Source organism: Hyla sarda, chromosome 5, assembly GCF_029499605.1.
Source record: "Hyla sarda isolate aHylSar1 chromosome 5, aHylSar1.hap1, whole genome shotgun sequence".
In the NCBI taxonomy this organism is placed as follows: Eukaryota; Metazoa; Chordata; class Amphibia; order Anura; family Hylidae; genus Hyla; species Hyla sarda.
The window spans coordinates 134185232-134209225 of record NC_079193.1 but is presented as its reverse complement, the minus strand read 5'-3'; the positions used below and the strand labels follow the sequence as shown (position 1 = coordinate 134209225).

Sequence of the window (23994 nt, the reverse complement as noted above, 5' to 3'; positions counted from 1 at the left end):
CCTTAATAGATGGGCAACTCCACCACACATGAAGAAGTGTGCCCTCAGTCTACTGACATCTCCAGCATAGGCTAGGAGAGCTGCGGTACAATTGATGAACATCCACCGGGCAGTAATACCACCTAGAGAGGATCTTCAACAACAACGTCTTTTTCCAGAACAGCCTGTTTTTCTGCTGATGTTACCCGTGGGTTTTTCTTTGTATCCCAAACAATCCTTTTGACTGTTTTACATCAAGAGATGCTATATTTTCCACTTCAAAATAGATGATCGAACAGTACTGACCATCATTTTCAGAGCTTTGGATATCTTTTTATATAATTTTAATTACCTTGTTACTCAGGTCTTTTGACATTTCTGTACTGCTCCCCATGGCTAAGTAGCCATTCTAGGTGCATCCATGTAAGACCTAACAAACTCATTTTGTTAGCGCTCAAAGGTTTAAGAGCCCTGAGAGGCTCGAAACGCATTGGCGTTTACTGCCTGTGTGTATGTTGCTCTAAAAGTTCTGAATAAAGTATCCCGTTTTATACCGTATCCTGATGAGCTGGAACAATTTTTTCCTTGGATTGTACTCTCAAGCCCAAAACGCTGTGGACTTTTCCGTGCTCCAGGATTCAGGTGGTGGAGGAGAGAGCTGACTGCCCTACTTTGATTCTAACAAACTCATTAACCTTTTATACAGACACTAAAAGCTATTTAAAATGGCTCAGGTGTGGAGTATTAACCTTTAAATGCCATTTTAACCTACATGTGTTTGTAAAAAGGCCAAACATTAAAGGGGTACTCTGGTGGAAAAAAATTTGGGGAAACCCACTGGTGCCAGAAAGTTGGACAGATTTGTAGATTACTTCTATTTAAAAATCTGTCCATGTCAGGAACTGTCCAGAGCAGGAGCCAATCCCCATACCAAACCTATCCTGCTCTGGACAGTTCCTGACATGGACAGAGGTGTCAGCAGAGAGCATTGTGGTCAGACAACAAAAAAATTCAAAAAGAAAAGAACTTCCTGTGTAGCATAGAGCAGCAGATAAGACCTGGAAGGATTAAGATTTTTAAATAGAAGTAATTTACAAATCTGTTTAACTTTCTGGCACCAGTTGATTTAAAAAAAAAATGTTTTCCACTGGAGTACCCTTTTAAAGGGTATATACACTTATGATAAGGGCCATTTGAGTGATTTCTGTTATCATTATGATTTGGTGCATGATAAGGGAAGAATAAAATCCAGATGCACAACGCAATCCACCAAGGTAATGAATCAGAAGGGAAAACAAGTATTTTACTTGTACTTGTTGATCATTATGCCAAAACAATGTAACGCATTTCAAGGTTAGTGCTTGCCTCTTCATTACGGCAATGACAAGACACAAAGTGTTACAAATATTTTTTTTAAATCTTAAAAAGGAAAAGACATAAGTATGCTTAAAGGGGTATTCCAGGATTTTTGAATGTAAGACAGAGGCAGCAAAGTTAGTCTATTTATTAATATACAGTACTTCACTTACCTGTTACTTTGTCTTTCTTTTCCCCGGAAGTTCATTTTTTGCAGCCTACAAAATGAATGTTGTCTCAGACCTTTCCAAACTTGCTGTGTGGCCCCAGACAATCAGGGCCGCCATCAGGGGGTACAGCCAGTACTCCAGTAAGGGGCCTGAGCCCCCAGGTGGCCCGGGCCCCAGCTGCACCCCCCTTCAGCCCCAGTACAGAAGCAGGAGACTGCTGTTTAAAGCAGTCTCCTGCTTCCAGGGGCAAACAGAGGAGGCCCGCTGCTACCAGAGACATTTTTTCTTAAAACCTGTGGCATGTTGTACCTGTAATATCAGCGCAGGGGCCGACTTTGTGCTGACTATCTGGTACAAGAGCAGAGAAGGAGAGCAGAGAGGACTCCCCACCCCTCACACTATTGGTGGAGCAGGATCACATGATTTGTTTTTCCTTCTCCATGACCCTGACACTCGGTTGCCACTGGTAATTGGAAGACTTCCCATGCCTAATGAAGGCATCCATCAATCATAGTAAGTTACTTTCTGGAGAGGATGGGGGGGTTGGGAGTTTGTAATTTGGGGATTAGTAGGAGATAAATAGGCAATATCTCATGCAACAGCTAGAGGCACCTTGGTTGAAAAACAATGATATAGTGACTAATTACCTCCATCTCATTGTTTCTCAACTAAGGTGCCCTCAGCTGTTGCAAAACTACAACTCCCAGCATGTCTTTGGCTGTGTGGGCAGGCTGGGAGTTGTAGTTTTGCAACAGCTGGAGGCACCCTATTTGGGAAACACTTTAATATCTATCTATTTATTTAGCAACAGGAGAATACAGCAGCACACTGCTAGCACAAAGATATAGATAAAACATGAGTATATAGATGAAACATGAGTATATAGATAAAACATGAAAAGCTATACAGCTGTAGTGCAACAAATGAAATTATGAAACAGTGAGGTCCTTAGGGTCCGTCCCAAAATGAGGTCACCTTACCGCGGTGGGACGGTCCAAGCTATTTGGCCGCCAAATTTGCAAGCTAAATACCTCACTGTTTCATAATTTCATATTTTCATTTGTTGCACTACAGCTGTATAGCTTTTCATGTTTTATCTATATACTCACGTTTCATCTATATACTCATGTTTTATCTATATCTTTGTGCTAGCAGTGTGCTGCTGTATTCTCCTGTTGCTGTATATTTAGCCCAGTAGCCTGCACCTGTAAGCCAGGTCCATGTAATAGTTTGGAATCAATGGTGCTGGCCAACTTATTCTTTGGTTGTATTACACATACAGGGGAGTGGCTACCTCCATGTTGGCTCCTGCACCCCATCCACCTCTATCAGGTGTATATAAGGTGCCTTGGATGTTCCAGATTCTGCAATGCCTGTTGAACTGTTCACACAGAGGCATATTCATAGTGTAGGGTCTGTCCCAAAATGAGGTCACCTTACCGTGGTGGGACGGTCCAAGCTATTTGGCCGCCAAATTTGCAAGCTAAGTACCTCACTGTTTCATAATTTCATATTTTCATTTGTTGCACTACAGCTGTATAGCTTTTTATGTTTTATCTATAGACTCATGTTTCATCTATATACTCATGTTTTATCTATATCTTTGTGCTAGCAGTGTGCTGCTGTATTCTCCTGTTGCTGTATATTTAGCCCAGCAGCCTGCACCTGTAAGCCAGGTCCATGTAATAGTTTGGAATCAATGGTGCTGGCCAATTTATTCTTTGGTTGTATTTATTTATTTATCTATCATCTGTCTTTCTCATATCTATCTATCTATCTATCTCATATCTATCTCATATCCATCTATCTATCTCATATCTATGCCTGAAGATGGTGGTATGAGACTACCGAAACGTAGCTTCCTTTTTGCTTGCTGTTTTATGGAATAAATTCACTTTTTATTCGAGAACATCCTATGTGCTGCGGTCTTTTCCATTACTACTCAAGTTGGGGTTCCTAACCAGTGCCTCTGTGACGGCGTGCACCTTCCTCTATTTTTTACTATCCTCGTGGATGTGCTGCTTTTTTCTACTATTTATCTCATATCTATCTATCTATCTCATATCTATCTATCTCATATCTATCTATCTATCTCATATCTATCTCAATCTCATATCTATCTATCATCTATCTATCTCATATCTATCTCTATCTCATATCTATCTATCATCTATCTATCTATCTATCTCATATCTATCTATCTCATATCTATCTATCTCATATCTATCTATCTACCTATCATTTTGAAAGGGGAAGGGGGGGGGGGGCAGGCCTTGAGCCGTGTAAGGGGCCCCATAAATTCTGATGGCAGCTCTGCAGACAATACATAACAGGTTAGATTCTAAAAGGAGGCTTGGCTGCTTTGTCTGTCTTACATGCATTCATCATCACACAGATCCACATCTGGTGTGTCAAGTGATGTTGGGCAAGTCATGTGATCAAGGGGATCATGGCTGTGCTGCAATGAGTGGGGTGACTGATGTGTGGGAGGGAAATCAGCAAGTCACCTCCCACTTTGAAACAAAGGATCCTGGGAATTGTAGTCTGAGGGAGGCCATGGAACACAGTGATTAACCACCAACACAAGCACTGATCCTTGGTAAGCATTTCCATTAATTTATGACACTTAATTACTTAAGTCATCTTATGTTGGATAACCCCTTTAACCCCTTAACGCACCAGGACGTACATTTACGTCCTAAGCATAACCGCGAGTATCGGAGCGATGACTGGATCATGCGTGGCAGCTCCCGGCTGCTGATCGCAGCCAGGGACCCACCCGTAATGGCGGACATTCGCGATTCCGCGGATGTCCGCCATTAACCCCTCAGATGCTGGGATCAATACAGATCACAGCATCTGCAGCATCGCGGTCATTAAAATGGATGATCGGATCGCCCGCAATGCTGCCGCGGCGATCCAATCATCCAGCATGGCAGACGGAGGTCCCCTCACCTGGCTCTGCTGCCTTCCCACCGTCTTCTGCTCTGATCTGCCTTCCTGCAGACCAGAGCAGAAGATGACCGATAATGGTGATCAGTGCTATGTCCTATACATAGCACTGAACAGTATTAGCAATCGAATGATTGTTATAAATAGTCTCTTATGGGGACTATTAAAGTGTAAAAATAAAAGTAAAAAAATTAAGTAAATTTTTTTTTTTAAAAACCCTACCCCAATAAAAAACGTTAATTGTCCCATTTTCCCTATTTCACGGCCAAAAAGTATTAAAAAAATATTTTCTATACATATTTGGTATCACTGCGTGCATAAATACCTGAACTATTAAAATAAAGTGTTAATGATACCGTACGGTGAACGGCGTGAACATAAACATAACAAAAAATAAAAAATGGATTAAAAGTTCTATATGAGCAAATATGGTATCAATAAAAAGTACAGATCACGGCGCAAAAAATGAGCCCTCATACCGCCGCTTATATGGAATAATGAAAATGTTATAGGTCTTCAAAATAGGGGGATTTTAAACGTACTAATTTGGTTAAAAAGTTTGCGATTTAGAATAATAGAAAAGTATGTTATCATGGGTATCATTTTAATCGTATTGACCCAAAGAATAAAGAACACATGTCATTTTTACCGTAAATTGTATGGTGTGAAAACGAAACCTTCCAAAATTAGCAAAATTGCGTTTTTCTTTTTAATTTTAATTTTTGTTTGCACCATACTGTTTATGGTGAGGTGAGTGATGGCATCACAATGGACAACTGGTCACGCAAAAAAAAAGCCCTCATACTAGTCTGTGGATGAAAGAGTTATGATTTTTTGAAGGCGAGGAGGAAAAAACGAAAACGTAAAAATAAAATTGTCTGCGACCTTAAGGCCCAAATGGGCTGCATCCTTAAGGGGTTAAACATTTGCATTTAGTCAAGTATACAATTCATAAATAAGCAAAAAAAAGAACCAATAAAAACCTTAAGACTTATAGCGCTTTTATCTGCATCTTTTGAAACACTGCAATGGAAAGTCACATTTTGTCGCTATATATTTGTGAAGCGATCTGCATGTTATGAATGCATAGAACACAAGTAAAAATTCGTAGTAGGACCTAGAAATGACACCTACCCAGGTAGATATCAGTGAGCTTTTTTTTTTACATGTTATCCAGCATCTTATTTAGGTCTACCTGAGACATGGGGGAAGATTTATCAAAACCTGTCCAGAGGAAAAGTTGCTGAGTTGCCCATAGCAACAAATCAGATCACTTCTTTCACTTTTTTAGAGGCCTTTTCAAAAATGAAAGAAGCAATCTGGTTGCTATGGGCAACTGGGCAACTTAACCTCTGGACAGGTTTTGTTAAATGTCCCCCATTTAATTTAAAACTTGAATAGGACCTTCGTTTAAATTTTTTTTTAAACAATCTTTTATGTCCACAGGAATCTATTCTATGGCTGTAATTGTAAAGATTCCATTGATTGAAATTAAGGTACATAATAAAACAATACAACTCTTTTTCCGATTCTTCCCACATAAAGAGCAGGTAGTCAATAAGCCTCTTATACAGATACTCTTCTACATAGATTAATTCCTTTTCCAGGGCCCTACCTACAGATTAGTAATGGCCTGGGTGAATTATGTGCCACACTGTCCTGTTGGTCTATAAATATAACTTTCTTTCAAACATGAATTAACCCCTTAAGGACCAAGGGCGTACCTGTACGACTGTGGGGATTTCAGTCCCCGCCGCGTGCCGGGCGGGGACCGGACCGAGGTGACTGCTCATATCTATCAGCAGGCACCCCGTGCAAATGCCCAGGGGGGGTCATTAGACCCCCCCCCATGTCGGCGATCGGCGCAAATCGCAAGTGAATTCACACTTGCAATTTGCGCGATTCCGGGTCTATGGTGACCCGGTGACCCAGAATATAAGGGGGATCGGGGGTGTCTAAGACACCCACAATCCCCCTGAAGAGATAGGAGTGAGGTGGCAGGGGTGCCACCCCCTTCCTATCCCTGCTATTGGTGGTCTAGACGCGACCACCAATAGCAGATCGGGGGCGGGGGGGTTAACTTTCGTTTTCCCCGTCCTGCCCACCCACAATAGGCGGGGCAGGACGGGGAAACGGCAGAGGACCAGCGCCAGAGTCCACTTACCGATCTGCGGAGGCTGCGGGTGACGATCGGCGTCGGAGATCAGCGGGCAGCAATGTCCTGCAGCAGGCTCCCTGGATCCGACGGAAGCCGGTAAGTTGCCTAGCAACTTCTGGAGGGCTGCAGTCCGAGACCACTATATAGTGGGCTCTATACTGTAGCACTCCAGGTGTTGCAAAACTACAACTCCCAGCATGCCCAGACAGCTGTTTGGGCATGCTGGGAGTTGTAGTTTTGCAACAGCTGGAGGGCTACAGTTTGAGACCACTATATGGTAGTCTCTGAACTATAGCCCTCCAGATCTTGCAAAACTACAACTCCTAGCATGCCCACACAACTGTTTGCTGTCTGGGCATGCTGGGATTTGTAGTTTTCCAGCATCTGGAGGGTCACAGTTTGCAGTGGTCTCTATACTGTAGCTCTCCAGATGTTGCAAAACTGCAAATCCCAGCATGCTGGGAGTTGTAGTTGCGATCCCACCAGCTGTTGCATAACTACATCTCCCAGCATGCCCTTGCTGGGAGTTGTAGTTTTGCAACAACTGGAGGCACACTGGTTGGAAAATATTGAGTTAGATAACAGAACCTAACTGAAGGTTTTCCAACCAGTGTGCCTCCAGCTGCTGCAAAACTACAACTCCCAGCCTGAATGGTCTGTCAGTACATGCTGGGAGTTGTAGTTTTGAAACAGCTGGAGGTTTGCCCCCCATGAGAATGTACAGGGTGCATTCACACGGGCAGGCTTACAGTAAGTTTTCTGCTTCAAATATGAGCTGCGGCAAATTTTTCGCCGCAGCGCAAACTCCTAGCAGGGAACTCACTGTAAACCTGCGCCCGTGTGAATGTACCCTAAAAACACTACACTACACTAACACATAATAAAGGGTAAAACACTACACATACACCCCCTTACACTGTCCCCCCCCAATAAAAATTTAAAACAAATTGTACAGCAGTGTTTCCAAAACGGACCCTCCAGCTGTTGCAAAACAACAACTCCCAGCATTTCTGGATAGCCACTGACTGTCCAGGCATGCTGGGAGTTTAGCAACAGCTGGAGGCACCCTGTTTGGGAATCACTGGCGTAGAATACCCCTATGTCCACCCCTATGCAATCCCTAATTTAGTCTTCAAATGTGCATGGCGCTCTCTCACTTCGGAGCCCTGTCGTATTTCAAGGAAACAGTTTAGGGCCACATATGGGCTATCTCCGTACTCGGGAGAAATTACACTACACATTTTGGGGGTCTTTTTCTCCTTTTACCCCTTATGAAAAGGAAAAGTTGGGGTCTACACCAGACTGTTAGTGTAAAAAAAAAAAAAATATTTTACACTAACATGCTGGTGTTGCCCTTTACTTTTTATTTTCACAAGAGGTAAAAGGAAAAAAAAGACCCCCAAAATTTGTAAGGCAATTTCTCCTGAGTACGGAAATACCCCAAATGTGGGCATAAAATGCTCTGCGGACGCACAACAAGGCTGTTAGAATTCGGCAGGCTGGAGGTGGATCCTCTGTGTCAGAGAGGGATTGGCGTGGACCGTACTGGTGGACCGGTTCTAAGTTGCTACTGGTATTCATCAGAGCCCGCCGCAAAGCGGGATGGTCTTGCTGCAGCGGGAGCAACCAGGTCGTGTCCACCGGTAACGGCTCAACCTCACTGACTGCTGAGAGTGGCGTGGGACAGGAGGACTAGACAGAGGCGAGGTCAGACGTAGCAGAAGGTCAGGGCAGGCGGCAAGGTACGTAGTCAAGGGCAACGGCAGAAGGTCTGGTAACACTGGTAAGGCAAACACAGAAAACGCTTTCACTGGCACTGAGGCAACAAGATCCGGCAATGCTGGGAAGGGGAAGTGAGGTTTTATAGGCATGGAGCAGATGGGAGCTAATTACACTGATTGGGCCAGGCACCAATTAGTGGTGCACTGGCCCTTCAAAACTTAGAGAGCTGGCGCGCGCGCCGTAGAGAGAGGAGCCGCGCACGCCAGGACGTGACAGCCGGGGAACGGGACAGGTGAGTAGATTGGGATGCGAACCGCGAGGGGGCGCGACCCGCTATGCGGATCGCATCCCCGCCGGCAGTGTCAGTGCAGCGCTCCCGGTCAGCGGGTCTGACCGGGGCGCTGCAGAGAGGAGAACGCCGCAAGTGCTCCGGGGAGGAGCAGGTACCCGGAGCGCTCAATGTAACAAAGGCTCAGGAGTGAGAGCGCACTATGTACATTTGAAGCTTAAATTGGTGATTTGCACAGGGGTGGCTAATTTTACAGCGGTTCTGACATAAACGCAAAAAAATAAATACCAACATGTGACCCCATTTTGGAAACTACACCCCTCACGGAATATAACAAGGGGTATAGTGAGCCTTAACACTCCACAGGTGTTTGACAAATTTTCGTTAAAGTTGGATGGGAAAATGAAAAAAAATATTTTTTTTCACTAAAATGCTGGTGTTACCCTAAATTTTTCATTTTCACAAGGGAAAATAGGAAAAAAGCCCCCCAAAATTTGTAACCCCATTTAATAAGGGGTACAGTGAGCATTTACACCCCACAGGTCTCTGACAGATTTTTGGAACAGTGGTCCGTGAAAATGAAAAATTAAATTTTTCATTTGCTCAGCCCACTGTTCCAAAGATCTTTCAAATGCCAGTGGGGTGTAAATACTCACTGCACCCCTTATTAAATTCTGTGAGGGGTGTAGTTTTCAAAATGGGGTCACATGTGGGGGTCCACTGTTCTGGCACCACGGGGGGCTTTGTAAACGCACATGGCCCCCGACTTCCATTCCAAACAAATTCACTCTTCGAAAGCTCCTCCTCTTCTGAGCATTGTAGTTCAACCGCAGGGCACTTGATGTCCACACATGGAGTATTTCCATACTCAGAAGAAATGGGGTTACAAATTTTGGGGGGTATTTTCTGCTATTAACCCTTGAAAAATGTGAAATTTGGAGGGAAACACACATTTTAGTGAAAATGATTATTTATTTTTTTTGCATATGCAAAAGTCGTGAAACCCCTGTGGGGTATTAAGGCTCACTTAATTCCTTGTTACGTTCCTCAACGGGTCTAGTTTCCAAAATGGCATGTGCCATGTGTTTTTTTTTTCTGTTCTGGCACCATAGGGGCTTCCTAAATGCAACATGCCCCCAAAAACCATTTCAGAAAAACGTACTCTCCAAAATCCCCTGGTCGCTCCTTCGCTTCTGAGCCCTTTACTGCGCCCGCCGAACACTTTACATAGACATATGAGGTATGTGCTTACTCGAGAGAAATTGGGCTACAAATACAAGTATAAATTTTCTCCTTTTACCCCTTGTAAAAATTCAAAAATTGGGTCTACAAGAACATGCGATTTTAAAAAATGAAGATTGCAAATTTTCTCCTTCACTTTGCTGCTATTCCTGTGAAACACCTAAAGGGTTAAAACGCTGACTGAATGTCATTTTGAATACTTTGGCGGGTGCAGTTTTTATAACGGGGTCTATTATGGGGTATTTCTAATATGAAGACCCTTCAAATCCACTTCAAACCTGAACTGGTCCCTGAAAAATAGTGAGTTTGAAAATTTTGTGAAAAATTGGAAAATTGCTACTGAATTTTGAAGTCCTCTGGTGTCTTCCAAAAGTAAAAACTTGTCAACTTTATGATGCAAACATAAAGTAGACATATTGTATAATGTGAAGCAAAAAAAAAATTTTTTTTGTAATATCCATTTTCCTTACAAGCAGAGAGCTTCAAAGTTAGAAAAATGCAAAATTTTCAATTTTTTCATCAAATTTTGGGATTTTTCACCAACAAAGGATGCAAGATAAAACAATTTTACCACCATGTTAAAGTAGAATATGTCACGAAAAAAACAATCTTGGAATGAGAATGATAACTAAAAGCATTCCAGAGTTATTAATATTTTAAGTGACAGTGGTCAGATGTTCAAAAAACGCTCTGGTCCTAAGGTGTAAAATGGCCTGGTCCTTAAGGGGTTAAATTGTTCAAAAATAGACCTGTGTATGACTAGCGCTGGAGTTATTTAATTCTGGCAGCCAATTGGTCGCTAAGAGGGTCCTGGCAAATCCCCCAAGGTACAGACAAACAATAACAATAAGTATTTGCGACTCGGCGCACAGAATTTTTAAAGTTTTTTTTTTTATAGATGGTATTAGACAACTTACTGAACAAGTGGTGATCAGTTTTGTCCTGGGTGTGGGAGTTGATAGGGGGGGATTCAATATTGGTGAGGGATTCCACTGAAAATAGCAAACAAATTATAAATAAATATACTAATATGCAAACTACTCCATTCGCACAGGTGGTGGCTCATTTGTTCAATATGTACACGAGGATAATTTGTCACTTACTTAAAAGTGCTATGTAGGTGTTCTTTGGCAATGTCCAATTATATACTTAGAGGTAGCTTGTCATTCACAAAAAAGCTGGACGCTGTAACTGACAAAGAAATGAAGCATGAACATACCGTGTCTGGATGTAATACAGGTGTCCTCATAGATTGCTTCCTGTTACTATTGTATCTATGTAACCTTTTTCTTCAATAGCACAAAAAACGATACAATCTATTTGTTAATGAAGTTGTTGTAGGTTAAGACCTACTATCATAGTGCAGTACCTCCTTGCTCCTTATGGTGATATCGCGGTCTCTGGTTTCCTCAAGGATCGCATACCGGCTGCCGTGTCTCCACGCTCGGTGACGGTCCGGCGTATGCGTGATGCAGGGAACTTGCAGCGGTGGTTATACTGAAGATTATATCGTCCCTCCCTCAGGATCAAGTCGATTTTATTGGAGAGTGTATGTCTTTTATTTGGAGTCATAATTATTTTTTATATGACAATGAATTTTACCTACAGACGTGGGGTACCGCCATGGGGACCAGATTTGCACCGGGCTATTCTAACCTGTACATGGGGCACTGGGAGGAGGCCACTATCCTCCCAGAAATTGACCTGGTGTCGAATCTGGTCTTATGGTGGCGTTTTATTGATGATATTTTTATTTGGAAGGGGTCTGAAGAATTATTAAAGATATTTTTAACTAACTTAAATAAAAATTATTATGTTATGTTTTTACTTATTGTTATGAATTAAATTGTGCTTTAATATTAAAGTAATATTGCCAATTATGAAAACATTTAATGGCTGTGGTATTCTGGCATCTCCGTGTAAAATTGAAGTGACTACACTGATGCCAACAGATGGATCAGTGTGGGGATTTCTTTCAGGTAGTGAACTAGATTAATGCCATTAGGACCGAGGGTGTACAGGTACACCCTCGCGTCCTGGGTCTTAAGAACCAATGGTGTACCTGTACGCCCTTGGCGTTTCCGTTCATCATGGGTAACTGGGTGGTGAACGGAACTGGATGCCTGCTGAACTATTTTAGCAGGCATCCCGTGCCAACGCCTGGGGGGGATCAGAGAACCCACATGTCAGTGACCCGTAAATTAAGGTGGATCGGGGCTGTTCAAGACACCCCCGAACCTCATTCATGGGATATGAATGAGGTGGCAGGGATGCCACCCCTCCTATCCCTGCTATTGGTCGGTCAGAAGCGACCAACCAATAGCAGATCGGGGGGCAGGTGGGTTAAAGTTCAGTTACCCCACTCTGTCCACCCATGGTAGTCCGGGCAGAGCAGGGGAACTGTCCTGTGAGTGGCGGCGGAGGTCCCTTACCAGCGGCGGGCGACGATCAACGGTGAGCGGCGATCCTGTTGACGACGGAAGCCAGTAGGTGAGTTTTTGCCTAGCAACATCTGGAGGGCCACAGTTTGGACACCACTATACAGTGGTCTCTAAACTGTAGCCCTCCAGATGTTGCAAAAGTACAACTCCCAGCATGCCCACATAGCAGTTTGCTGTCTGGGCATGCTGGGGATTTGTAGTTTTGAAACATCTGGAGGGCCACAGTTTGGAGATCCCTCCAAATCTTGCATAACTACAGCTCCCAGCATGCACGGACTGCAAACGGCTTTCTTGGTATGCTGGGAGTTGTAGTTGCGGGTCTCCAGCTGTTGCATGACTACAATATCCCTGCATGACCTTTGGCGATCAGTCCATGCCGGGAGTTGTAGTTTTGCAACAGCTGGAGGCACACTGGTTGGAAAATACTAAATTAGGTAACAGAACCTAACTGAAGGTTTTTCAACCAGTGTGCCACCAGCTGTTGCAAAAGTGAGTCTCCAGCTTCAAGTTTGAGCTGCAGCCAATTTTCTTCTGCAGATCAAGCTCCTAGAGGGAGACTCACTGTAAACCCCGCCCGTGTGAATGTACCCTAAAAATACTACACTACACCTTCACAAAAAAACACTACATATACACACATACACAGTCCCCCCCCCTGCCACTGACTGTCCAGGCATGCTGGGAGTTTAGCAACAGCTGGAGGCACCCTGTTTGGGAATCACTGGCATAAAATATTTTTGGTAGCGGAGGCAGTTGCAACGCTTGCATTCGAGTCCACCCCTATGCAAATCCCTAATTTAGGCCTCAAATGCGCATGACGCTCTCTCACTTCGGAGCCCTGTTGAATTTCAAGGAGACAGTTTAGGGCCACATATGAGGTATTTCTATACTAGGGAGAAATTGCGTTACAAATTTGGGGGGGCTTTTTCTCCTTTTACCCCGTATGAAAAGGAAAAGTTGGTGTCTACACCAGCCTGTTAGTTTAAAAAACGGTCCTGACATAAACGCAAAAAAATAAATACCCACGTGTGACCCCATTTTGGAAACTACACCCCTCACGGAATGTAACAACGGGTATAGTGAGCCTTAACACGCCACAGGTGTTTGACAAATTTTCGTTAAAGTTAAAAAAAAAAAATCACTAAAATGCTGGTGTTACCCTACATTTTTAATTTTCACAAAGCCCCCAAAAATTTGTAAACCCATTTTTTCTGAGTATGGAAATACCACATATTTGGATGTTAAGTGATCTGTGGGCGCACTTACAGGGCTCAGAAGAGAAGGAGCGCTATTAGGCTTTTAGAGAGGAAATTTGTCCGGAATTGAAGGTCATGTGTATCTTTACAAAGCTCCCATGGTGCCAGAACAATGGACCCCCCCACATGACCCCGTTTTGGAAACTACACCACCCACGTAATGTAATAAGGGGTACAGTAAGCATTTACACCCCACAGATGTCTGACAGATTGGAACAGTGGTCCATGAAAAGGAAAAATGTTAAACCAGCATTTTAGCTAAAAAAAATATTTCATTTCCACATCTGTGGAACAGCTGTGGGGTGTTAAGGCTCACTGTACCTCTTGTTACATTCTTTAAGGGGTGTAGTTTCCCAAATAGTATGCCATGTGAGTTTTTTTTTCTGTTCTGGCACCATAAGGGCTTCCTAAATATGACATGCCCCCCAAAAACCATTTCAGCAAAACTCCCTCTCCAAAATCCCATTGTCGCTCCTTCCCTTCTGAGCCCTCTACTGTGCCTGCAGAACACTTTACATCCACATATGAGGTATTTCCTTACTCGAGAAAATTTGGGTTACAAATTTTGGGGGGATTTCTCTCCTTTTAGCTCTACTAGAACATGCGAGTGTAAAAAATTAATTCTCCTTCAATTTGCTTTTATTCCTGTGAAACACCTAAAGGGTTAACAAACTTTTTGAATGTAATTTTGAATACTTTTGAGGGGTGCAGTTTTTATAATGGGGTCATTTATGGGGTATTTCTAATATGAAGGCCCCTCAAATCCACTTCAAAACTGAACTGGTTCCTGAAAAATTCTGATTTTGAAATGAAATGGAGCCCTCTAATGTCTTCAAAAATTAAAAATATGTCAACTTTATGATGCCAACATAAAGTAGACATATTGTATGTGTGAATCAATCTATAATTTATTTGGGATGTCCATTTTCCTTATAAGCAGAGAGTTTCAAAGTAAGAAAAATAAGCAGCATTTTCAAATTTTTCATCAAATTTGGTAATTGTTCACCAAGAAATGATGCAAGTATCGCCAAAAAATTTACCACTAATATAAAGTAGAATATGTCACGAAAAAAATATTCTCAGAATCAGAATGAAAAGTAAAAGGATCCCAGAGTTATTAATGCTTAAAGTGATAGTGGTAGATAGTTTTTTTTTTCCCCTTCTTGCCTTGAACCTTTTATAACTCAATATGAGGGCTTTGCAGGACCAATTGTACTTTTTCATAACATGCTTGTTTTTACCATAAAGAAATATAGTAAAATAAAAAAATATATAAATCTTTGTTGGGGGAAATTAAAAGAAAAAAAAAATGTTGCAACTTTTGGAGGGTTTATTTCTACACAGTGCATTTATGGTTATGGTCGCACACCGGCTTGAGGAAGCGCTGTAAAGTGTGAAACATTCTTTCCCAGCCTTGCCCCCCACCTCCATCTCTGCAGCCACTCATCATTATTGAAATGCTGGATTAAAGCCACATTGTAGGGTGAGTGTCAGGAACCGGACTGGAAGCGGGTAGTGGATCCTCTGTGTTAGTGAGGCGAAGGCGTGGGCCATACCAGGGGACCGGTTCTAAGAAGTTACTGGTTTTCACCAGAGCCCGCCGCAAGGTGGGATGGACTTGCTGCGGCGGTAACTCCAAGGTGGTATCCCCCGATAGCGACTCAACCTCACTAACAGCTGAGATAGGCATAGTACACAAGGACAAGGCGAAGGCAAGGTCGGATGTAGCAAAAGGTCAAGGCAGGCGGCAAAGGTTCGTAGTCAGGGGCAACGGCAAGGGTCTGGATACACAGGCTTGGAAACACACAGAACGCTTTCTCAGGGCACTAGGCAACAAGATCCGGCAAGGACAGGAAGGGGAAGTTTTTTTTTATGTGTTTGAGAGTGATTAGCACTGATTGGGCCAGGCACCAATTAGTGGTGCACTGGCCCTTTAAATTTCAGAGAGCCGGCGCGTGCGCGCCCTAAAGAGCAGGGCCGCGCGCCGGGACATGACAGCAGGGGAATGGGGCAGGTGAGAGGACTGGGATGCGACCTGCGAGCAGCGCTCCCGGTCAGCGGGTCTGACCAGGCCGTTTCACGCTTGAGAACGCCGCAAGCGCTCCGGGGAGGAGCAGGGACACGGAGCTCTCGGCGTAACAGTACCCCCCCTTTGGTCTCCCCCTCTTTTTGGAGCCCAGGAATCTGCGGACAAGCTCTTTGTCCAGAATGTTGGCCTCAGGTTCCCAGGACCTCTCTTCTGGACCAAAATTCTCCCAATCAATTAAAAAAAATCTTTTACCTCGGACAATCTTGGAGGCGAGGATCTCTTTGACAGAGAAGACATCAGAGGAGCCAGAAACAAGAGCAGGAACAGTGACCTGGGAGAATAACGGTTAAGTATAAGAGGTTTGAGAAGAGATACATGGAAAGAGTTAGGAATACGAAAAGAAGAAGGAAGGTGGAGCTTGTAGGAGACAGAATTGATTTGGTTTTTGATCTTAAATGGCCCGAGGTAACGAGGACCCAACTTGTAGCTAGGGACACAGAACGGTATGTATTTGTCAGAGAGCCACACTTTGTCACCAGGGACAAAGACAGGATGAGTTCTTCTCTTTTTATCCGCATGTCTCCTCATACGAGAAGAGGCCAGTAAGAGCGACTTATGAGTCTCCTTCCAGTCCTGGGTTAATTCATCCACGGCAGGAACTCCAGAAGAAGTGGGAATGGGGAGGGGGGGCAGCGGGTGATGGCCGGACACCACAAAAAATGGAGATTCAGAATTTTTTAAATTGTACGAGAATTCAGCCCAGGGCAGAAGGTCGACCCAATCATCTTGGCGGGAGGAGACAAAATGTCGCAAGTAGTCACCAAGAATCTAGTTCACTCATTCCACTTGTCCGTTGGATTGGGGGTGATAGGAGGAAGAGAAATTTAACTTGATCTTTAATTGATTACAGAGAGCTCTCCAAAATTTTGACACAAATTGGGAAGCCCGTGAAGATGAAAAATCTGCAGAAAAAATTGCTTCGCCAACTGTGGCGCAGAAGGAAGGCCAGGAAGCGGAATAAAATGAGCCATTTTGGAAAAACTATCAACGACCACCCAGATGACAGTGTTGCCATGGGATAAAGGAAGGTCAGTGACAAAGTCCATGGCTATGTGGGACCAAGGTTGTTAAGGCACCGGCAGAGGAAGGAGAAGACCTGCAGGCTTCTGGCGTGGGGTCTTGTCACGTGCACACACTGTACAGGCTCGTACGAAATCGGTCTCATCCTTTTCCAGGGAGGACCACCAATAGTGTCTGGCAATCGACTGTAAAGATTTTTTGATTCCAGCGTGACCAGCCAGAAGGGAGGAATGGCCCCATTTGAGGATCCGGAGGCGAAGACGTGGAGGAACATAAGTTTTTCCTGAAGGGATAGACACCAAAGAAGCAGGAGCAGAAGAGATCAGACACTCAGGGGGGATGATGTGCTGAGGAAGGATCTCAGCTTCTGAGGCATCAGTGGTACGTGATAGAGCATCAGCCCTGACATTCTTGTCTGTGGGACGAAAATGGATTTGAAAGTTGAAACGGGCAAAAAACAACGACCATCTAGCCTGGCAAGGATTTAGCCGCTGGGCGGATTGAAGATAAGACAAATTTTTGTGATCTGTATAGATGGTGATGGGATGAAGAGATCCTTCCAGAAGATGTCTCCACTCCTCAAGTGCCAACTTAATAGCCAATAGTTCACAGTCTCCTATGGAATAGTTTTTTTCAGGAGGAGAAAAGGTTTTGGAGAAAAATCCGCAAGTGACATTTTTTCCTTCAGCTCCGGCTCCAACTGAGGAGGCGTCACCTCGAGGAAGAAGGGCTTCAGAGGATCTGGTCTGGACAAGACTGAAGCAGAGCAGAAGGCGGCTTTGAGATGGTTAAAGGCTTCCTCCGCCTGTGGCGGCCAGGATTTCGGATTAGCATTTTTCTTTTGAAGACCTTGACCGGACACAATGTACTCCAGGAAGGGTAGACTGCTGCTTTCAAATAGACATTTCTCAATTTTGGCGTAAAGATGATTTTAGTCGCTGAAGCACTTGACGGACATGAAGGCGATGTTCCTCTAAGTTGGAGGGAAAAAATGAGGATGTCATCAAGGTAGACTACCACACAGGAATACAGCATGTCCCGGAAAATCTCATTAACAAAGTCCTGAAAGACTGCTGGGGCGTTGCAAAATCCAAAGGGCATGACAAGGTATTCAAAGAGAACATCTCTAGTATTGAAGGTGGTTTTCCATTCATCACCTGCATGAATACGGATGAGGTTATATGCGCCCCTTAGATCAAATTTGGTGAAAATCTTAGCTCCCCGCAGTCGGTCAAAGAGTTCGGAGATGAGAGGCAGAGGATAGTGATTTTTTACTGTCATTTTATGAAGACCGCGGTAGTCAATACAGGGGCGTAGAGATTCATTTTTTGGCAACGAAGAAAAATCCAGCTCCGGCTGGAGAAGAAGATTTCCGGATAAAACCTCTTTTGAGGTTTTCCTGAATGTACTCTGTCATGGCTTGTGTTTCCAGGGCAGAAAGTGGGTAAATCCTACCACGGGGCGTTGTGGTTCCAGGGAGCAAATCGATAGGGCAGTCATAGGGTCTATGTGGAGGTTAGACCTCTGCTTGCTTTTTACAAAAGATGTCAGAATAGTCCTGATAGGCCTTAGGAAGACATGGCAATGGAGGAGCGATGGAGACTTGATTGACAGGAACCGACTTAAGACATCGCTTGTGGCAGGAAGGTCCCCAAACTCTTAATGTCCCCAGTGGCCCAGTCGAGGATAGGTGCTGGAGCCAGGGCAAGCCAAGAAGAATTTCTGAAGTACAATTGGGCAATACGAAAAATTCGATATTTTCAAGATGGTGAACTCCAATGTTCATGAGCAGGGGTTCAGTGCGATAACGTACGGTGCATACCAGTCTCTCTCCATTCACCGAGGCAATGAAGAGAGGTTTGACGAGACGGGTAACAGGAATATTGTACTTATTGATGAGTGAGGCCTCGATGAAATTTCCTGCTGAACCAGAGTCCAGAAAGGTCACAGCAGAGAAGGAGGACTTAGTGGGCAAGGAAATCCGTACTGGAATATTAAGACGTGGAGAGGAAGAATTCACACCTAGTAACGCCTCTCCCACGTTCACTAGGTGCGCGCGTTTCCCTGATGCGGAGGACAAAGAGGACAGTCCTTTAAGAAATGCTCAGAGCTCGCACAGTAAAGACACAAGTTCTCTTTCCTACGGCGCATCCTCTCTTGTTGGGTCAGGCGAGACCGGTCCACTTGCATGGCCTCCTCGGCGGAAGGCACAGTAACAGATTGCAAAGGATGCTGAAAGAGAGGAGCCAGGCGCGGATTACGCCTGGGGCAAACAAGATCTTTTTCCTGGCGAAGCTCCTGGAGTCTTTCAATGTAGCGCATATCAATGCGGTTGTTAGGATTCGGCTGGCTGGAGGTGGATCCTCTGTGTCAGAGAGGGATTGGCGTGGACCGTACCGGTGGACCGGTTCTAAGTTGCTACTGGAATTCACCAGAGCCCGCCGCAAAGCGGGATGGTCTTGCTGCGGCGGTAGCAACCAGGTCGTATCCACCGGTAACGGCTCAACCTCTCTGACTGCTGAGACAGGCGCGGTACAAAAGGACAAGGCAAGAGCAAGGTCGGACGTAGCAGAAGGTCAGGGCAGTCAGCAAGGGTCGTAGTCAGGGGCAACAGCAAGAGGTCAGGAACACTGGTAAGGCAAGCACTATAAATGCTTTCTCTGGCACAAGGCAACAAGATCCGGCCAGGAAGTGAAGGGGAAGAGAGGTTATATGAGCAGGGAGCAGGTGGAAGCTAATTAGACTGATTGGGCCAGGCACCAATCATTGGTGCACTGGCCCTTTAAATCTTAGAGAGCTGGCGCACGCCCTAGAGAGCGGAGCCGCGCGCGCCAGAACGTGACAGCCGGGGACCGGGACAGGTAAGTGGCTTGGGATGCGATTTGCGAGCGGGCGCGTCCCGCTATGCGAATCACATCCCCGTCGTCAGTGTCAGTGCAGCGCTCCCGGTCAGCGGGTCTGACCGGGGCGCTGCAGAGAGGAGAACGCCGCGAGTGCTCCGGGGAGGAGCAGGGACCCGGAGCGCTCGGCGTAACAGTACCCCCCCCCCTTAGGTCTCCCCCTCTTTTTGTCTCCTTGTCCCTTCCGGAATAAAGAGAAGTCCTGGGAAGCTACATCAGCGGCAGATAATCCAGAAGAAGTGGGAATGGGGAGGGGGGGGGAGGGTGAAGCTTGTCACGGGGCAGAGTGTTACCAGGAAGGGGGCTGTGAGGAGCAGATGTGAGGCATCATTTGTGACAAGCAGGACCCCAATTCTTCATCTCCCCGGTGGTCCAGTCAAGGGTGGGAGAATGACGTTGGAGCCATGGCAGACCAAGGAGGACTTCAGAGGTGCAGTTGGGCAGATCAAAAAATTCAATTTTCTCGTGATGCAGTCCAATGCTCATAAGCAGGGGTTCTGTGCGGTAACGCACAGTGCAGTCCAAATTTACTCCGTTGACCGAAGAAATGTAGAGTGGCTTGACGAGAGCGGTCACTGGGATGCAGAACCTATTAACAAAAGAGGCCAGAATAAAATTTCCAGCAGAACCAGAGTCCAAGAAGGCCACAGCTGAGAAGGAGGAGTTGGCAGAAGGAGCAATCAGCACGGGCACAGTGAGATGGGGAGAAGCAGAATTCACACCAAGGGACGCCACTCCCATTTAAACAGGGTGCGTGCGTGCGTTTCCCAGACGCGGAGGACGAATAGGGCAGTCCACTAGGAAATGTTCAGTACTAGCGCAGTACAGGCATAAGTTTTTATCTCTGCGACGAGACCTCTCTTCATGGGTCAGGCGAGACCGATCCACTTGCATAGCCTCCTCGGCGGGAGGCACAGGGGTGGATTGCAAAGGATACTGTGAGAGAGGTGCCCAGAGATCAAGGTCCTTTTTCTGGCGAAGCTCCTGGTGTCTTTCAGAAAAACGCTTGTCGATGCGGGTGGCCAAAAGGATAAGTTCAGACAGGTTAGCTGGAATTTCTCGTGCGGCCTGTACATCCTTGATGTTGCTGGATAAGCCTTTCTTGAAGGTCGTGCAGAGGGCCTCATTGTTCCAGGCTAGCTCTGAGGCGAGGGTACGAAACTGGATGGCGTATTTGCCTACGGAAGAAGTTCCTTGGACTAGGTTTAGCAAAGCAGTCTCGGCAGAGGAGGCCCGGGCTGGCTCCTCGAAGACACTACGGACTTTAGCGAAGAAGGACTGGACTGTGGCTGTGGCAGGATCATTGCGGTCCCAGAGCGGTGTGGCCCATGACAAGGCCTTTCCAGACAGAAGACTAACTACGAAAGCCACCTTAGACCGTTCTGTAGGAAATTGGTCCGACGACATCTCCAAATGTAGGGAACATTGAGACAGGAAACCACGGCAGAGATTAGAGTCCCCATCAAATTTGTCCAGCAGGGACAAGCGGAGGCTAGGAGCGGCCACTCACTGCGGAGGAGGTGCAGGAGCTGGCGGAGGAGATCGTTGCTGCTGTAGCAGTGGCAGTAGTTGCTGTAGCATGGCGGTCAACTGCGACAGCTGCTGTCCTTGTTGGGCGATTTGTTGGGATTGCTGGGCGACCACCGTGGGTAGGTCAGCGAGACTTGGCAGCGGCACCTCAGCTGGATCCATGGCCGGATCTACTGTTAGGAGTCGGCTGGCTGGAGGTGGATCCTCTGTGTCAGAGAGGGATTGGCTTGGACCGTACCGGTGGACCGGTTCTAAGTTGCTACTGGAATTCACCAGACCCCGCCGCAAAGCGGGATGGTCTTGCTGCGGCGTTAGCAACCAGGTCGTATCCACCGGTAATGGCTCAACCTCTCTGACTGCTGAGACAGGCGTGGTACAAAAGGACAAGGCAAGAGCAAGGTCGGACGTAGCAGAAGGTCAGGGCAGGCAGCAAGGGTCGTAGTCAGGGGCAACAGCAAGAGGTCAGGAACACTGGTAAGGCAAACACTATAAACGCTTTCTCTGGCACAAGGCAACAAGATCCGGACAGGAAATGAAGGGGAAGGGAGGTTATATGAGCAGGGAGCAGGTGGAAGCTAATTAGACTGATTGGGCCCGGCACCAATCATTGGTGCACTGGCCCTTTAAATCTTAGAGAGCTGGTGCGCGCACGCCCTAGAGAGCGGAGCCGCGCGCGCCAGAACGTGACAGCCGGGGACAGTTAAGTGGCTTGGGATGCGATTCGCGAGCGGGCACGTCCCGCTATGCGAATCGCATCCCTGTCGTCAGTGTCAGTGCAGCGCTCCCGGTCAGCGGGTCTGACCGGGGCGCTGCAGAGAGGAGAACGCCGCGAGCGCTCCGGGGAGGAGCAGGGACCCGGAGCGCTCGGCGTAACAGCGGGTAGCCAAATTAATGAGATCAGACAGGGAGGAAGGTATCTCTCGTGCGGCCAGACAATCCTTGATGTGGCTGGATAAACCTTTCTTGAAGGTCGCGCAAAGAGCCTCATTATTCCAGGCCAACTCAGAGGCCAGAGTACGGAACTGTACGGCATATTCGCCCACTGTAGAGTCTCCTTGGACAAGGTTTAGCAGGGCTGTTTCAGCGGAAGAGGCACAGGCAGGTTCCTCAAAGACACTGCGTAGTTCGGTGAAGAAGGACTGGATGGTAGCAGTAGCAGGATCGTTGCGGTCCCAAAGCGGTGTGGCCCAGTACAAGGCCTTTCCAGATAGCAGACTGACCACGAATGCCACCTTAAACTGTTCAGTGGGAAAGTGGTCCGACATGATCTCCAGGTGCAGCGAACACTGGGTCAGGAAGCCACAGCAGAGCTTAGAATCCCCATCAAACTTGTCAGGTAGAGACAGGCGGACTCTGGGCGTGGAGGCGGCAGCTCGCTGTGGAGGAGATGCTCGAGCTGGCGGAGGAGATGGTTGCTGATGTGGATGTAGAAGCTGCTGGAACATAACAGTCAACTGTGACAGCTGCTGTCCTTGTTGAGCGATCTGCTGGGACTGCTGGGCGATCACGGTGGTGAGGTCAGCGAGGCTTGGCAGTGGTACCTCAGCGGGATCCATGGCCGGATCTACTGTCAGGAACCGGACTGGAAGCGGGTAGTGGATCCTCTGTGTTAGTGAGGCGATGGCGTGGGCCATACCAGAGGACCGGTTCTAAGAAGTTACTGGTTTTCACCAGAGCCCGCCGCAAGGCGGGATGGACTTGCTGCGGCGGTAACTCCCAGGTCGTATCCCCCGATAGCGACTCAACCTCACTAACAGCTGAGATAGGCCTAGTACACAAGGACAAGGCGAAGGAAAGGTCGGACGTAGCAAAAGGTCAAGGCAGGCGGCAAAGGTTCGTAGTCAGGGGCAACGGCAAGGCTCTGGATACACAGGCTTGGAAACACACAGAACACTTTCTCAGGGCACTAGACAACAATATCAGGCAAGGACAGGAAGGGGAAGTGGGTTTTTATGTGTTTGGGTGTGATTAGCACTGATTGGGCCAGGCACCAATTAATGGTGCACTGGCCCTTTAAATTTCAGAGAGTCGGCACGCGCGCGCCCTAGAGAGCGGGGCCGCGCGCGCCGGGACATGACAGCAGGGGAATGGGGCAGGTGAGAGGACTGGGATGCGACCCGCGGGCGGGTCCCGCCACGCGGATCGCATCCCCACCGATGAAAACAGAGCAGCGCTCCCGGTCAGCGGGTCTGACCGGGGCGCTGCACGCTGGAGAACGCCGCGAGCGCTCCGGGGAGGAGCAGGGACCCGGAGCGCTCGGCGTAACAGTGAGTGCTGTGCTGTGTGTTATACTCTGTGCATTATACTTTCCCGGACATATGCACCACCGTAGTGAACTGTATTCTGGGTGTTGCCGTCGCAGCCCTCCAGTAGTCTGTTCCGTTCAGCCTTAGTCCTGTACGTGCCAGACTATCCTTTTTCTTTCCAGTTTATACTTATGGTAAAATGACATGTTATCTTTATTATGCAGGTCAATACAGTTAAAACGCATATACAACTTATATAGGTTTTGTTCTATTTTACAACTTTTATATTTTGTAATCTTTTTATTATGTAGGTTAATTTTTTTTGCGCCATGATCTGTGGTTTTTATTGGTACCATATTTGTGCCCAAAGTGACCAAAATCAGTTATTGGCTTTTAGTATTTTTTTTTTTTTTTTTACTATTCACCGCGTGGTTCCATTAATATTATATTTGAATAGCTTGGACATTTCTGTATGGTGATACCAAAGTTTTATTTTATTTTATTATTATTTACATTTTCTATTTATAAAATAAGATAAGGGGGTCATTTCTTAAATTTAGCAAATCAGATGTGGTGGATTGTTCTCATATTAGGTGCTGCGCAGAATAGCAGTCTATATTCAGATTCTAGAAAAGTAATGGACA

General features: G+C 46.1%; 1 protein-coding gene and 1 long non-coding RNA gene across 4 annotated transcripts in view; both read right to left on the bottom strand.

Moving 5' to 3' along the window:
* The window catches only part of IKZF1 (IKAROS family zinc finger 1), a 373972-nt gene that overhangs the window by 341899 nt on the left and 8079 nt on the right, over nt 1-23994 (bottom strand). The window lies entirely within an intron of this gene.
* Nucleotides 1-23994, bottom strand: part of LOC130273459 (uncharacterized) — a 33336-nt gene that overhangs the window by 1897 nt on the left and 7445 nt on the right. The window contains exons 2-3 of the long non-coding RNA XR_008843999.1: nt 10972-11059; nt 10786-10860 (exon numbers count right to left, since the gene is read on the bottom strand). This is a non-coding gene — a long non-coding RNA (uncharacterized LOC130273459). The remainder of the gene's footprint in view (nt 1-10785; nt 10861-10971; nt 11060-23994) is intronic.